This window comes from Protopterus annectens, chromosome 2.part1 (genome assembly GCF_019279795.1).
Source record: "Protopterus annectens isolate FY-2018-M chromosome 2.part1, PAN1.0, whole genome shotgun sequence".
Classification (NCBI taxonomy): Eukaryota; Metazoa; Chordata; order Ceratodontiformes; family Protopteridae; genus Protopterus; species Protopterus annectens.
In genome coordinates, this window is record NC_056729.1 from 591,841,291 (window position 1) to 591,856,842 (window position 15,552).

The following is a 15,552-nucleotide window of genomic DNA, read 5'->3' on the forward strand; positions in this document are numbered from 1 at the left end:
ATTCACCACACATTCCCTATAGCCACCCAAGGCAATGCCCTGTTTTAAGCCCATATCCAAATGCAACTGTCAGCTAGACTAGCCCGGTTAACAAATGTAAAATAAAATAAAAATAAAAAATAAAAATAAAAATATTTGCTGCTGTTAATATGCCTAACGCCAGGTGCATTTAGAGGAAGGACAAGTCATTCTTCTTCAGCCCAAAAGGGTGTTGACCTATGAGGGCACAGTCAACCAGCAGGTAGGTAATGTCACTATTAAATAGAAGTAGACCACTGTTACTGCTGAGAATCATGGTCAGGAGAGACAGTGAGTGATCTATACAATTGTAGGGGACGTCTGTGGTTCACCTATAGTGCATGAGCCTACAATCACTTCAGAGATGAAGAACTGTCAACTTTGAGCCAGATTCCAGAAGATTCATGGAACATGGTGGAGTGTGTGAAGTTCTGTGCAAAATTTGTGGGGAATTTACAAATGTGTGATGGTCTGATGAACATATCTCTGTGTAATGCAGACACAAGAAATAACCAGCAATGTCAGCACAACTAAAGTTATATATTGCAAAATCATACTCCAAAGAAAAAACTCCGTAAGGTGATACATTTCCACTAGCAATGTACATCTGTGACAGGTAGTCAAAATCAATGGAACATATCTGTAATATGCAGAAAATACTGACAGAAAAGAAATATGCATCAGCAATAGTCTTGTAAAATCACAAATATTCTGCAATATTTTGTGGATATCATTGCAAAATGCAGATGTATATATCTGCAGAATCTACTGTAATCTGCAAGAAATTAAATACAAAAAAATAAGAATGGTGAACTGGCATCCTGGAGAACTGGCATCCTCACCCATGTTGTCAGTGCTAACTGCAGCTAACAATGGATGCAGGACATGTGTGGGGAATACAAGTAAGGCACACACCCAAGGAAATAGCGTGATGGCAAAGCAGATGTGTGGAGAGGGTGAAGAAGAGGGGCATGGAAAAAGGATGCTTGCATAGGAAGGTTAGAAGAAGCAGAGGAGCATGGGCAAAATTTTGTGAGGCAGGAATACATCCCAATTTTTATTTTTTTAAAGAATAGAAGGTATGGAAAATGCATGGAAAGATGAGGTGGAGAAAAGGGTGTTAAGGAAAAATGACAGGGTAGGGATGTGTACCAGCAATGCTGCACCTCAATAATACATTACATACCAGTGCACAAAGCAGTGCTGAGATATTTCAAACTGTGTGATAGTCATACCAAAAGGAGTATGAATAATGGTAGGTGTCCAACACAAAATGCTAACTGGTGATTGTTGCCATTGCAGTACACAATGAACATTAGACATCATCATCCCCTAGGCTGGTGGCACTGTAAGTGCAAGCCAAGCAACAACAGTATTGAATATATCTAGCAAGGAAAATGAAGGTGCAGAAAAGCTGGGGCCAGATTAGGCAAATATGTCTGCAGTTTCCAAAGCAGTAATGCATCAAAAGAGTAAAGTGTCTGTGTAATAAACCACTAACTATACATACCACATATTAGGATAAGATAAATGAGATATTGACATCAAAGTAGATATTACATGCCAGAGGCAACACAGATGATATTTAGGTATATGTCTGACATGCCATGATGTCACACAAGCAAAATGTACAGAATGTTCAGTGCTCATACTCTCACCGGTGATATGCAATGTTAAATTGATATGTAGAAACTACATGGTGATACAAGTATATTGCAAAAAAGCATAAGAATGGGGAAAATTAAGAAATGCAAGCCTGTGCATACTTAAGTATACATGAAAGTATGTCAGGGGAAAGCAAGACACACAAGTAAAACATAAACACAGCTGGAAACATTACAAAGGCCATCACAGTGTGTGAACATGCATTGCATATGTCTGACAACATATCATGCTGGCAGACTATCTTACAAGCACAATACACCTACAGGACAATAATGATATGGTACACAAAAGTGCACATAAACATAAACTATACATATGCCATGTAGATATGTAAGGGGGTAGGGGAATGTACAACGTATGTCTACAGTAGTAAGGAAATGCATGCCTGAAAAAGCACTTACATAAAAATACAGCACATGTATACCCAAGTAAAAACATTGCACATGCATGTGCACCAAACACAAGATGGGCTGCAAAGTCCCTGCAAGGTCCATGCAGCAAAGGGCCAGTGTCTGACATGTGTGTATTATGCACCTATGGTGGCTATTAACATGTCTGTATATAAATGATACAATCAACACAGTAATGTACAATCATTAAAAGGAATTAGCATAGTTACATAACAAAAGTAGGACTGACTAGCACATGCCCATACATACTGCCAAGCAAGCATAAAACACCACATGGCACATTCACAAAAAAAAAAATAACAATATTACATGTAAATGTGTATAACTAATCAAAGGACAGTTAGCTATGGTACACCACTTGCGAGATAAATACTCATTTATATTATTGCATTACAAGGGTCAATTTGTGTGTTGTTGCTGTTAGGGGCATACTAATATAAAGCCATACAAAGTAATGCAGGAATATTACACAGAAGAAAAAACACCCAGGCATGCTGACATATGTGACAGGTAGCAAAGGTGTACACATATCAGAAGAGAAACTATAGACATAATACAGTGGTGTTTTATCATATAGCAAGGCTGAACAATAATTTTTTACTTGTGCCATTAATACCATACCATCATAAAATGACAAAAAAAAAAAAACAATACGTTGAATGTCAGTCCTTGCTATTTACACCATATAACAAGAACACAGGCTACATACACAGAAGTTAATGCCTGAAGCATGCATAGATAATTGCAGAAAACTGTAATACAAGGCACACAATGTACCATGAAACAACATGCAGAAGGACATAGTGCCAATGGGACTTTGTGACACACTAATATCATAAATGTAGCAAATACACTGAAATGACACGTATGTCAAAAGACATACAAAATACCAACATTGCAACAATATTGTATGCAAAGTATGCACATATATCAATGGTGTGAACATATTCACAGGAGAATAGCACTACAGTAGTATGTGTGTGGAATGTCATAAAACTTAGCTGGTATAATGTACCACACATGTCACATGTTATCACTTTTCCATGTAGTCATGTGAGCACAGCCAACAGGACAAGTGTGCAGAATGCAAACTGGATCAGACTTATTTGTCACATACAAGGTCAGACTAGATCAAAAATAACAATTTCATGGGCCTCTGTATGCAGACAAGGCAAATCACATTTAGAGCATGAGAATAATTTATCTGCATGTCCATAGCACTGTCAGCATAAATGAAGTTCACATGACACAATGGTGATTATGTCAGTGACATATTTGAACATGTGTCATAATGCAGTTAAATAATATAGCCCTATATGATCTGGATTTTGAAGTGTGCATCACCAAGTACATATGACAAGCATGACTGCAGTATGGGATGTGTGTGTTCAAAAGTGTGCTTAGTAATGAAAGATTACCAAATAGATATACACCATGGTGACAGCATGACATAATTGGAATGTACAGATAATACCTATAGTCCAGATGGCCCTCCTTAATGGGGGCAAATGTCTCAAATGATCTTCCTGGTGATCTCTTGGAAGGAGTCATGCATGGCCCATGCTGTGTCTTGGAAGAAAATCCCCATCCTATCATGCATTTGCTTCCTGAAAATGTCTGTGACCACATTGCGTATCTGGCCCCTCAGGTCTTCAAGCTTATGTTTTAGAGGTTGCCATCACTGTTGGTCCACAGGAAAGATGGTGTATGCTGGCCCTAGTCCTTCATCATCATCATCATCATCATCATCTGGATGGCTCCCTGGTCATCGGAGTCATAGTCTGCTGTAAGAGGTCTAGGTCTTTGTTGTCTTCTGTGGTGGATGGGTGGATTATCATGGGTCCTAGACTCTGTAACATTACGATAAGTATAAATCAGCAATTTAGTCATAAAAAGCATCAGTGGTAAAAGACAATATCAATAAATATAATGATATGATAGATCCATAGATTGTGTGCAGTAGGGAAGTATTGCTCATGTGATGTTTCACTATGATGAGCATTAACTATTTTTGTCACAATAAGTAATATATAAAACCTTAACATGTTACATAATTGTCTGTCATGTCAGTCAGATTGTTATGGACAATGCATTTGCAATATATCCAGGTCATTTGTAATGCATTCAGACAATATCATTATCTCATTGGGTAGGAACACACATCATATGCATAGTGTGACAGTATATTGTCTGATACTATCATAGGTATTTAAGAAAGTCTGTCAGTAATAATATGGTAGATGAAGTGTAACATAACAGAGCTAGAAGACATCAGTGGAAATTATTTATTTATTTACATTTGTTTACTGGAAAATTCCAACTGGGCACAGTTTCTTTTTTCAGTGGAGGCCCTGGTAGAAAAGCTCCACAGAACAATAAATGAGCAGCAGAGTACATGAAGAACACCTGAATATACATACAATAGCAAATAATACATACTGCAGCAAACATTAGCTATACATACAATATGAAACATAGTAATGAACAGATATACCAATATCTAGCTAGAGCTAGAAATAGAGGTAGGATGTATGAACAGATAGTACTAAGCTGAAACAGATACTGTGCTAAACTCATATACCTAAATCATATATACAAATACTGCACTAAACTCAAAGAGATATAAAGCAGATGCTCCATATGAAGGTGGAACAAACTAGAAGGGCTAATGGGATGGAAGGGGAAGGTAGAGGAGTAAGAGAGGAGACTGACTGAGTAGTATAAGTGGTAGTGAGAGGAAGCTAGGTGTAAGTCAGTTGGATATGTATTTGGAGTTGAGATGAAGTGAGGTAGCTAAGCATGTTATAACAGGTCTGAGAGATTGAGTAAGGAGAGGGTAAAGGGTGAGCCAGAGCCTGCAGAGGAAGGAATGCAATGTCGGAATGGATATGTCAGAGCAGCATATAAAATGGCCTGTAAAGAAACACACGCACACACACACACACACACACACACACACACACACACACACACACACACACACACACACACACACACACACACACACACACACATTAATACCTTAATATCTCTGTATGTAATACACATGCAAAGGAATACTGTAGTCAGAGGTATCACTAGTGCATAACAATATGTAGATACATTCTACATCAAGGTATGCAAACATCACTGAACAATGACAGCTGCACCATGAAATGACTATAATCAGTTGACATGTGCACACACACATAAATACACACCCAGTGATATGATGTGCAATGAACATCAGCAATTATTATACATGATGACTGTACTGAAATTATATAACTGTCCAGTATGTACTAACATTACTGTTCCATAAAGATGATTATGACAGTCAGAAGAAAACCAGTCAAGTTTTACTCCACACATGCCTGATATGAGGGCAAATGCAGTGCTGACACCATCACAACATATAGAAGGCAACAATCTAGGATGAATCACAGAAATCACTGAGTAGGTCCATCAAAATAGTAAACCAAAATGCACAGTGATGTCAATTTAAATAAATTACATGGAAAACAGGATGACATCTGTTGGTACATGTGCAGGTTTGTCAGTAACAGCTTGCCATATGACTGGACAAAACATATACACAGGCTTGTTGCCCATCTATAGCAATACATTTCAGTGGTGCTACGGTAGCTTTGTCGCCTCACAGTACGATGTTGTCCTGTTCGATTCTCAGCTAGAGAGTCTTCTGTGTGGAAACATGTGTGAATGGACGTACCTTCGTTGAAGGTTGTGCATCAGGGCTGGCAACTCAGCATGTAAAAATCTACTGCCAATCATTAGCGGACCGGAGTTCCACTGTGGCGACCCCTAACCAGGAAAAGCTGAAAGACACAACAACAAAGAAGTAAATATACTCAGTGGAAATTGTGAATATCATTAAAGAAAATCAACAATGGCCACCAAGAGAGACTCAGACTGCAATTATTATCAGACACATATATGTTGAGGTATAACTCAGACCTCAGACCTGTGCATTATAGTGTTGCCTTATGTGTGACAATCCAGATCAGGCATGTCTGTAATACTTTTATGTGCCATGTCAGGTATGTGGCTTTGTTCTTGGTCCTCACCATGTTGTCAGTATTGCTGCAGCTGTCTGCTGCATAGGATGGTGCACTATGGTATTAACACATCCATATAATATGTGATGCATCTCAGTGTTATTATACAACCGATGAAGATAGTTTATGCTGGTTACAGGACATTCCTTCAATGCATAATTCTACATTTATTGTAATAATGGCAGTTATATGGCTACCTTCACACAAAAATTCTATGTATGCTAACATCCTATGAGGCTAGCAATACCTTCTGTGGTGCACACCTCAGATGTACCACAATATGTAATTGTGGTTGTCTTTGGTGATGTACTTTGTATATAGTGGTGCTGTGGTGAACGTTCTTCTGTAGCCATCCAGATGTATTCATTTCTGTGACACATGTAGGTGTAGAAGGGTTTGCAGGTGAATATTGGGTATGGAATGTATGGTGCTCATTTTGGAAAACTGTGCTGTTACATGAGTAGCCAGAGTTGTCTGTGTACTTTTGTATGTGTGGCTTGTCATGACACAAAGTTATGAAGCAGCTGCTGCCATGTTGCACGAGCTAGAACATACAGCCACAGCCTCTGTTGCCCACACCAATTTTTCTCACCCTTCTGTTCTCTTGATAATCCTGCAACAGTTCTGATAGCTCAATGTCAGACATCTGAGGATCTTGGGGTAGGTCACCCACACCTGCCTCTGGCAGGCCACTGTCTGTGAATGTGAGCATGCTATGCAGCATGACACACATAGTGACCATCTGTGATGCCTTTTCTGGTATGTATCGAAGTGCACCCTTAGATGTGTCCAAATATCTGAATCTTGCTTTCAGCATTCCAAACACATGATGTTCCTTGTCATAGTGTGTGCTTTGTTGTATGTATCCTTGGCAGGTGTTGATGGGGCTCTTTATGGTGTCATAAGTCAAGGCATCTGTGGAAAACCACAGTCACCTGTTTGTAGTAAGGGGAAAACACATATTTAGTCCTCATACTGACTATTGAAAAGTTGGGATTCTGCTTACATCATAGCTGTGGTTCTGTACTTACTGAGTAGGAGCCCTTCAGGGATTTCACCATGTTGGAAAGTGGCTCTCAGACCACTTTCCCTCCATAATTAAATGTCAATAAACAAATAAAAATATTACTGTATCATGCACACTACTGGGGTGTGTTCCCATGATGTTTTTAATGCTACAATCTGCAGAGCACACAACCTGACAACTGAGCAATGGCCACCCCTTTCTATTGATGTAATATTCAGAATCAGGTATCACTGAGATTTTGACTGGGACATGGATGCAGTCTATTGCACCAAGGACATGGGGTATACCTGTCAACTGTCCAGATTTTTACCTCATATTTTTGGTCTGTTTCTCAAAAAATTTAATTTTCTGGATATTTGTGGCAAATCAGTGAGGAGTGAATTCACTAAATAATGACAGGCATTTGAGTTTCAGACTTTATATCCTTCAGAAAATGTATGGTAACACAAACATTTTATCTAGCAACTTTCTAAATTTATAACAGTAATATTTAAAATTTGCCCCTATTTTTGGGGCTTTGCCCCCCATTATTTTTGGCTTCGCCCAGATTTTTTTGTGCTAAGAGGTTGAGAGCTACAACATGGGGGAAGTTGGCAATGGCATAGAACTGTTTCACAGCAGTTCTGTGCTCCATGGATGTTGCAAAATGGATTAATCCATTCCCTTTCTGACATGTTACTTCCAGGAACTGTCCTAGAATGCATCTGGTGGCTGTCTGGCACACCTCTACAGCATCACGCATATGCTGTTGAAATTTCCAAGAGGCCAGCGTACCCAGACTCAAACACACTTTTGGTTATACCAGGACTAGGTTACCACATAGACTGCATGGAGACATGGGGTGCACTCATCTTGCACACAGCCTGCACCAGCTCTCTGTTTAACCTGTATCTATCTATTATTTCCTGGTAAGAGAGCTGGTCTAACTATACCCTGACTTGGTGCCTTACTGCCTACATGCCTTTAGGGATGTATTTGTAGATTGTCCTGTATTATAGGTCATAACACCCCTCTATCTGTAATGCATTCAATACAGTTTGCATTTTTTAGAAATATACTACAGAATCTTCAGGATTGCTGAGAAATTCATAACATTTTTTTTGTGGCAAATCATTTAACACATATAGCCTCTGTTGAGAGCTTTTATAAAATTCTTGGCACACTAGTCTGTCACATTTCAATGTCATTAGGTACATCTGTTGTGTTTTGGAATCTGGTGGGCATTCATGGAGTTCACAATTATCCTTCACTAAATAAATTATTACTTGCTCTTGTCATTATGTCCCTTAAGGAATAGTGCCCACTGCTGATATGCCAACTTCTTCCTTTGGCACGTTGCACTGTCTGCAACTCTCTTTTGGAATCCAGCTCTTTGATTCCTTACATTACATATTACTGGCAATAATGGAGGACAATGGGCCTATAGTAAGTGTTGAACCAGAATCATGCTGATATGGTTACTCTGAGTTTAATAAGTGTCATTACATGAGCAGCCAGAGTTGAGTGTTGCTCACTGACATACTTTTATTGTCGACCTTTTAGTAAAGTGTTTACTACCATGATGCTTTACCACATTTAAAGTTAATGCACCAAGCATGATTTCTGTAGAAGCAGAATATGGTCCTCATAACACAGCACACTAAGTAAAAACACAACCCACCCAAAGTTATATTACAATTTAGTTATAAAACAAAGTCCACTATCCTTGAATATATGTGTAGTCTGGTATTAATAGAATGGTTAGGTTAGTAGACAGCTAGACATACAAAGAGATGCACAGACATACAGGCAGGACAGCTGGATAGGTAGATAGACAGGCAGAAACACAGACATCTTAATGCTAGTTTTGTTAGTATTATGGTGTGCCACTTATCTCTTAAACACTCCTGCACTGCACATGTTTTTAATGATTGTGAGTGGAGAGTTAAGGGTGCACCTGTACCTCTTACATACAGAATTTAAAAAGCAGGCAAGTTATGACCAGCCAGAATATACTGTGTGGTGTTTAGTGTTGGATGGTTAGAGCATTCATTGTCACCTATCAAAAGATGTAGGTTCTGTCAAAGACACTGTTGCCATAGCATTTTAAAAGGTTGGCAGTTAGCATAATGGGAAAGGTCCTTACCTCACAGACAAGAAATACAGAGTTGGATTCTTACAAAGGGAAATTTGATAGACTTAAAATGGTCCACAAGGGCAGCTATCTTTCTGTCTCCCTATGCTTGAGCATCCTAGAAATGTGCCATATTGTCAGCCATGCTTATTTGTTCATTTGCATCCCCTTCCTAAACATATATGTATACATTTCATTTGCATGTAGTATCTCTTTGTACCTTACAGCTACAGCCAGCTGTATCTCTGCATCACACATCTACTGTGTTGATGGTTATTGAGACTGTTGTCCTAGTTGTCATGGAGGTAGAAACTCATTACCCTGATTTTGTGTGGGTATCCTGTGCTGCAAAAGTCATTTGGGACATGTTGTGCTAAAATGCAACATGTAGGGAATATCTTGCATACCTTAGTCAGTGTGCATACTTCAGGGCTGCAGCAAAATCACACTGGTAACCAAAACTGTATTTGAGGTTTGTAAGCTCATGTTTGATTACTTTTATGCCCATGTTGTGTGCCTTTTTGTAAGCCTCTTCATCTGCGGCTGATGCTGGTCAAATTCTAGTGAGAAAAGTATGGTACCTCTGCCTTTCTGCTACTGCCTACAAGCCAACCATAAGGTATTACGACATTCTTTAAAGAATAATACATACTACTATAGTGCCACATGTTGGTACTGTGTCTTCCATCTGGCTGATGTGCACACACATTATTATTATTATGACCTGTGTGGGCACATATAACCTGGCAAATTAACTGAACTGCTTAGATCACAGAAATATAAGGGGCAAGGCAGATATGAAATTATCAGCACAACAGCATCTGCATGGTCACTATAAATTCTGTATCTGCATGGATGACTTGAAGTAATGCACTGCTGGGCTGCAGCCCTCAGAAATAAAAAGTATCAGCTTTTGTTTGTTTTAATTTTTTTAACTTAAAATAGTTGACGTTCTCATTTTGAGACTCAGAATTCCATGCATATGCACAGGTTTCTCAGCTGAGTTGCCTTTACACATATGCCCCCATAGGGAATATGGTAATTGCACCTAACTACAAATTCTCTTACCATTTCAAGTTGTTTGAAATGAAGCTTCAGTGGGGGCTGCTTAGTCTGCTAAATGAAGCAGTGAGCAGCCTTCTCCATCTGGTGCAGGCTACATCATGTGACTGTTGCCTGATATGACCTGAATCAAAAATGAAGGCATTTGTGGATAGAAGATGGGACTCTATGACCACAGACAAGGGAGATTTTTTTTTTTATTAAACAGTTGTTTTTAAATTGAATAGTATTCTGTCCTTTATTTTTTTTACAACCAGCCAATAGGACATTGTGGTATGCATATTTTTGATACAGTATGTGTGTGTTTGTGTGTGCATATGTATGTGCATGTGTGGGTGTTGTGTACACATGTGAGCATCCACATGTGAGTGTTTAAGAACTTTTTATATAGTTAATATTATGTACTTGCATGGCAGTATGTGTGTGTGTGTGTGTGTGTGTGGGGGGTTGTACAGGGTTGTACCACTGCACTGCATGTATCTGAATGCCAAATAATATATTACTGTGGCCATTGCTTTTTTTGTTTAGTTATTCATCTGTGGTATATAGAATCAATAAAGTCTTCGTGAGTAGGTATTAAGGCAGTCTCTGGAAGAATGTGACTGAATAGGAACATAGGAAGATAAAAACAAAACATGTAATCAGTTTTAAGACCCATAAGATCCTTAGTCATATATACATTTTAGTAGATACACTTGAAAATTTGTGCCACCCTTTCCAGGCACTTAATAGTGCTTACCTTCCAAACTGTGCAGTGTTGCACATGACAGTCCTGGCATAAATTTGTGTCTACTAAACAACCATCAAACCTTAATGAAAGTCAAAGCAGTACTTGGTTTGACCCTTTAGTGGTAATTATTCCATTGGCTCAGGATATATTGAGTTAAGAATTTATCTCTCTAGTGAGTCTTGTTTATTTGCTGGTACAGAGCTAGGTCCCTAGTCTGGGTGTTTGTAGAGTCACTGCTTTTAAAAAGACAGACAAGCCCTGAGATTCAGTAAACTCCATGTAGGGTTCACTCAAAGCCTACATGGAGTTTAAGTGTGTGCATGGTGATGTGCAGTGAGCAGCATCGCTAATTACACATTCATGCCATGCATTGAGTTTAAATGTAAACTAGCATAGTTTTGTGGCTGGCAACAGTGTTTCCATCCGAAACCATGTAAAGCAACATGGATAGCAAACCTGTTTACATCACAGCACAGTAGGTTAGTGGGTTTGCACAGAATGCCACAATGAGCACCAGGGCCTAACATGCAGTTATTATAGCTCTCAAACTCTGTGCAAGAAATCTGGACAAAGCCCAACATAATAGAGGGACAATGACCCAGAAATATGGACATATTTTACATATTTGCTCTTTTAAGCTTAGAAACGTGCTAGACTAACAAGGTTTATGTTAAGATACATAAATTGAAGTATCTGAAGTCTGAAACTCAAATATATGTAATTATTCAATGACTTCAGTCCAGAGACCATTCCTGTGATATGGCAGAAAACCACACATTTAATAAGGAACATACCAAAAGTTATAAGGTGAAAATCTGGACAGTTGAGAGGTATGAAGTTATGTATATAGTCCATACACAGTACAGGACAGTGTATACAGTGATGAGTACTGTGAAAGGGTACATGATCTACCATGTTAAATAAACACTCAAGGGAAGTTTGTGTATTGAATAGGGACACACAGATGAATTGTAGGAATGAGCACAGGGAAAGAACATAGGTGAAACAACCTAATGTACAGCAGATGAGAGCATGTCAATGGAAGACAGTTGTAGCAGAAACACCAGTCACATATCAATATGGTTCAGTATGGACTGCATAGTGAAAATGTGTATTATGTGACAGCCACACAAGGTGACATAACAATGGGGAGGATGTTTGTGTGAGATAAGCATCCGTACATGAATAATGCGGAGGACAATTATCAGGGATGTTATATACAATTGGGGTAGGCTGCATATTGTGAAGTTGTGCAAACTGATTTGCCTGAATATGAGTGTAATCTCATCAGAGGTCTCCAGCCAGCGGGACACAGGTAAAGGCTCATGGACAACAGTAAAAAAAGCATGCACAATCGTGGATGATATCAGAATAATACTGACAGTAATCCCATGTCTCTGACATAACATATATGATATAGCGTGATCAGAGATGGTTCTGCATAAACACACTTGTACAACTATTATGACATGTCCACACTGTAACATCTGCTGGAGGTGTTAGGAGGGATAATAAAAAAATGAAGACCAATCACCACAGCATCCGAGCTAAGGATTTTATTAGGTAAACGCTTTCATGTTGTAAAACACTTCTTTAGACCATAAAAACAATTAAAACCACAGCATAATCAATCAATCAATCAATCTAATAACAGACCTATTAAAAACTTCTACTAATTATGATGCAAGTGATGCATTTTTAATACTGCCTTTAAAGGAACATAATCATTTAGTCCAAAGCCTCTTGCAGATTGTAGTTTGATAATCCATTTACATTCTTCATATTCCCGATAGTTTTGAGGAGCAGATGGTTAACTGAACCCTTGTCTATCTATATTGAGGAAAAACTGAAATCTGTATTGGTAAAGGCTCCAGCAGTTCTGAAGGACTCTAAGGATTTTTTAGTTACTTTCTATCAGTGTGTAGATGATATGACTGGCCAGGATCATATTTGTTTGTGACTATGGATATTAATACACTTTTTACGGATATATCTAATGAGTATGGTATAGAGGTCATTTGATCTTTTTTTACATGATAATAGTGAATACTCTACGAGTCAAATTAGTTTAATATCCTGTTGCTAGATATTTTCCTTACACAGAATGTTTTTTGTCTTTGAAGATAAATGCGCTCCAGAGAAGTTAGGCGTAACTGTGGGGACAGCATGTGCCAATGGCTATGCCAATATTGTCTTAGCCCATTGGGAAGCTGAAAATGTTTTTAAATCAGCAAGTTTTAATAACAATATGTTGTTTTATAAAAGATTTTGTGGATGATGTCTTTATGCTATGGGCAGGATTTGTTGCAGATTTGTATTGTTTTATAGATTCTTTGAATTCTACCACTAACTTTTTAAAATTTACACCTCATTGGTCACCATCTGAAATAGATTTCTTAGATGTTAAGTTGACTAGAGATGATAAAGGTCAGTTTAATATAAGTATTTATAGAAAGCTATGTTGGAGAAATAGCATTCTCCACCTTACAAGTATGTACCCTAGTTATATATATCACAATGTGTTGAAAGGACAATTTATAAGAATGTCAAGATTACACACAGATGATTCTGACCAAGAAAGAATTTATGAGACTACCGCACTTGATTTTTTTGGCTAGGGGTTATAGTAGATATGAAACAGATAAAGTTGTGTGGGAGGTTAAAGCTTTAAGAAGCAATCTTGGTAAACCTTATTTTTTCTGAGCAGGGTAACTGATTGCTGTATAGGCAATACACTAAAGACAGGCATGTTTGCATTACCCTTACCTTCAGCAGCAAAATTAGTTTGATTTGTGATATTATTAAACATAACTGGCCCATCTTAATGACTGATCCTGAGATTGTTAAAATTGTGGGAGAGCGGCCATATTTTTGCTTTAAGAATGGGCTAACATTAAAAAGGAGACTGTGTTACTCCTTGGATGTACCTAAACATATGGCGTCTGATAGGGTAGGGACCTTTTTCTGTAGACACTGTAAAGCCTGTGATTTTATTTCTCTTGTTAACTACTCTATACATCCAGGAACTGGAGCTAGGTTTTATCTTAAAATGTATGCTGATTGTTTAAGTGAAAACTTAGTATATTTAGCCACCTGTAAGTCTTGTTCCTGCTTTTATGTAGGAAAAAACTAATCGTGCTTTCAAAGACAGAATCCTTGAACACATTGGTGATATACGTATGAATGTCACAGCAAGTGCTTTAGCAAAGCATGTTAGTAGCAACCCTGGACATTCCTTTACTTTTATGGTGCTATAACTTGTGTTTATGAACATCAGAGGTGGAGATATTATTAATAAAACTGAATATGAAGAATCTAAATGGATTATCAAACTACAATCTACAAGAGACTTTGGACTAAATGAGTATGTTCCTTTAAAGGCAGTATTAAAAATGCATCGTTTACATCACAATTAGTAATAGTTTTTAATAGGTCTGTTATTTGATTGAATGATTATTTAAATGCTGTGGTTTTAATTGTTTTTATGGTCTGAAGAAGTGTTTATAACACAAAAGTGCTTTCCTAATAAAATTCTTAGCTCGGATGCTGTGGTGATTGATCTTCATTTTTAAATCATCTTGGTCTACGTGCAGATTTATCTTTATCACAAGTATTTTCTAGGACTGTTGGTGTTAAGAGGGACACTGCTATACCTGAACATGACATTATGATCAATACAGGTTAGTTGACTGGTGTGCATGACATCTATATATGGCACAATCCACAATGTCATGAATATTACCCATGCCATCAATGTTGTCAAACAGCTAGGTGTGTAATGTGTGCATCACTGGAACAGGTATCACACATGCATCTGGTGTAACAACTTGATGGGGGTTCTGCACCATCAGACAGTAATGCTTATGTGACAATAAGTATACCTAGGTATGGCCAATAAGATGTGTGACAGATCACTGTGGAAAGGGTGGTACACTTCAGTTATACATCACTTGAAGATGTGTTGGAAGGTACATGAATAAGGGTGCATTGTACTCAGGTATTGGTGTGAGGAAGGTTGTGAACTATGGAGGTATTATGGCCTGTGATGTGGATGTCCTTCACATACTCAGTAGTTGTGTTACATACAAGAAAGTAGTCAGTACTGTGACCACATGCTGGTGGACGTTCTACATACCATCTACCCCAAGACCCGGGTCACATACCTAGTGGTGTGATTATAGGGTGTGATGTATACATTCTCCTTGGATTGCTGTTTTCCTGACATAACAACCCTCCCCATGTTTTTGTTTCATTGGAGGTGTTGTCATGGCTATGGCAGCAATATTTGGTGTGTTTTGATACTGTCTGTATTATACTAATATCACAGCTTGAGTCAATGATCGCCCATAGTCTGTAGTCTTTCAGACAGCTGTGTAGACACAGGATGTGTATGTCATTCGTGATATCTGAGCCTTAAATAATGGACAGGAAATGGCCTAGCAGACAGCAAAGATGTACTGACCTGATCACTG